Source organism: Penaeus vannamei, chromosome 19 (assembly GCF_042767895.1).
Source record: "Penaeus vannamei isolate JL-2024 chromosome 19, ASM4276789v1, whole genome shotgun sequence".
Taxonomy (NCBI): domain Eukaryota; kingdom Metazoa; phylum Arthropoda; class Malacostraca; order Decapoda; family Penaeidae; genus Penaeus; species Penaeus vannamei.
In genome coordinates this window covers 13,611,804-13,614,303 of record NC_091567.1, presented here as the reverse complement: position 1 = coordinate 13,614,303, position 2,500 = coordinate 13,611,804, and positions in this window count along the sequence as shown.

Here is a 2,500-nt window from a genome sequence, read left to right as displayed (position 1 = left end):
GAGTGACTGCCAGAGGCTGAACCTCAGGCGGGAAGTCAGGGTGGGGGCTTGGAACGTCCGTTCTTTACGTCAGGATGATCGGTTGCCTCTACTGTCGAGGGAACTGGGGAAGCTGAGAGTTGAGGTGACTGCTCTCTCGGAGGTAAGGAAGCCTGGCTACACCTATTACTGGTCGGGCCGCAGCGACGGCCATCATATCCAGGGAGTAGCCATTGCCATCTCCAGCAGACTCCAGCCCTCGGTAGTAGAGGGTATTCCTGTTGATGAGCGTATAATGGTATTGAGATTGAAGCTATCTTTTAGCTTCATGTCTCTTATTACTGTGTATGCTCCTACCGATGTTTGTAAACTTGATGTGAAAGAGATGTTCTATGCCAAACTTACATCTGTGGTAGACAGATGTCCCCGTTGAGATATTCGTATTGTTCTGGGTGACTTCAATGCGGTATCTGGCTGTGATCGAGCTGGCTATGAGATGTCTGTCGGTCCCCATGGTTCAGGAGCTGATGCCAGTATTGAAAATAGCCTCCTTCTCAGGGACTTTGGTAGGTCCCAGAAAGTGAGGATTTCTGGCTCCTGATACCAGCGCCCAGACCCAAATCGCTGGACATGGTACAGTGATGCGGGTAATGCAGCCAAGGAGATCGACCACATACTCGTTAGCACTCGTTGGAGGATCCTCCAGAATTGCAGAGTGTACAGGAGTGCTGAGTTCTGTGGTACTGACCATAGATTGGTTGTGGCTACCCTCCGGGTCCACTTCAAAACTCCCCAGCGGTCAACTGATCACCCTAGGGTGTTTCATTTGGACAGGCTGAGGGAGGGGGAGTGTGCCCATGGGTTTGCTGAGGCAATCTATGATCGTTTCGCAATGCTCGACAGTCTGACAGACCCTGTTCTTCTGTGGGATACCTTCAAGCGTGAAATGCTTGATGCAGCTCAAGATACGATTGGTGTACGCCCGAGAGCAGTACAGAATTACATCTCGCAGGAAACACTGGAAGCCACAGATGCATGTCGTGCAGCTCGTCTGACAGGGGATCGGGAATTGCACAGTTCTCATGTGCGCAGAACTCGGTCTCTGTTAAGAAGGGACAAGGAACAGTTTATTAGGAGTCTTGCAGAGGAGGTAGAAGGCCATTTCTTAATAAATGATCTTCATCCTGCATACCAAGCCCTGAGAAAGCTGAACTCCAAGCCCTCTTCACAGGTGACAGCAGTTCGCTCAGTAAGTGGTCAGATCGTTTCAGATCCTGTTGCTGTGCGGGAACGTTGGGCTGAGTATTTTGAGCAGTTGTACCAGGTTGATCCACCAACAATTGACTTGGATGCGAGCAGTGTCGAGATCCCGCTGCCGGATCCACCCATCAGTGAGGACCCTCCCTCCCTAACTGAAGTTAGGGGGGGCGATTTCCAAGCTGAAGAGTGGTAAAGCAGCAGGTATCTGCGGCATACCAGCTGAACTGTTAAAGGCTAGTGGTGAACCTATGACACGGGGGTTACATGCAGTCCTGGCTGCCATCTGGCGGTCCAGTACCGTTCCTCCTGACCTGCTGAGGGGTGTGGTCATCCCTCTCTGGAAGGGGAAGGGCGACCGCTGGGACTGCAGCAATCACCGAGGCGTCACGCTGCTCAGTATACCAGGCAAGGTTCTCGCCCACATCCTTCTGAGACGTATGAGAGATCACCTATTGAGGCACCAGAGACTGGAGCAATCCGGATTCACTCCTGGTAAGACCGTATCCTCGCGCTTCGAGTCATTGTAGAGCGCCGTCGTGAGTTCGGGCGCGGGCTGCTTGCAGCCTACATCGACCTCAAGAAGGCGTTCGATACGGTGCATCGGGAGTCACTCTGGCAGATCCTGAGACTGAGAGGAATTCCAACAAGGATTATTGGTCTAATAGCAAGCCTGTATACTGGTACTGAAAGTGCTGTAAAGTGTGGTGGGGGCCTGTCGAGCTTCTTTCCTGTTAGTTCAGGAGTGAGGCAAGGCTATGTCCTTGCGCCAACTCTTTTCAACACTTGCATGGACTGGATACTGGGCAGAGCTATTGTTCAAAGTCATTGTGGAGCAACACTGGGCAATATCAAGGTTACAGACCTTGTCTTTGCTGATTATGTTGCCATTCTATCTGAGTCTTTGGAAACCCTAGTGGCGGCTGTGGATGCATTTAGCTATGAAGCGAAACCCTTGGGTCTAGAGGTCTCCTGGACCAAGACCAAGGTCCAGGAATTTGGGGACTTGTTAGGAGAACCTGTTCAGTCGGTACGCACTTGCGGCGAGGACATTGAAGTCACAGAGAGCTTTACATACCTTGGTAGTGTAGTTCATAACTCTGGGCTGTCAGACCATGAAGTTAGCAGACGGATTGGCCTGGCAGCTGGGGTCATGAACTCTCTCAACAAGAGTATTTGGAGATGCGGTACCTGTGCAGAAGGACCAAGCTACGGGTTTTCAAGGCCCAGATAATGCCAGTTTTGCTATACGGTAGCGAAACCT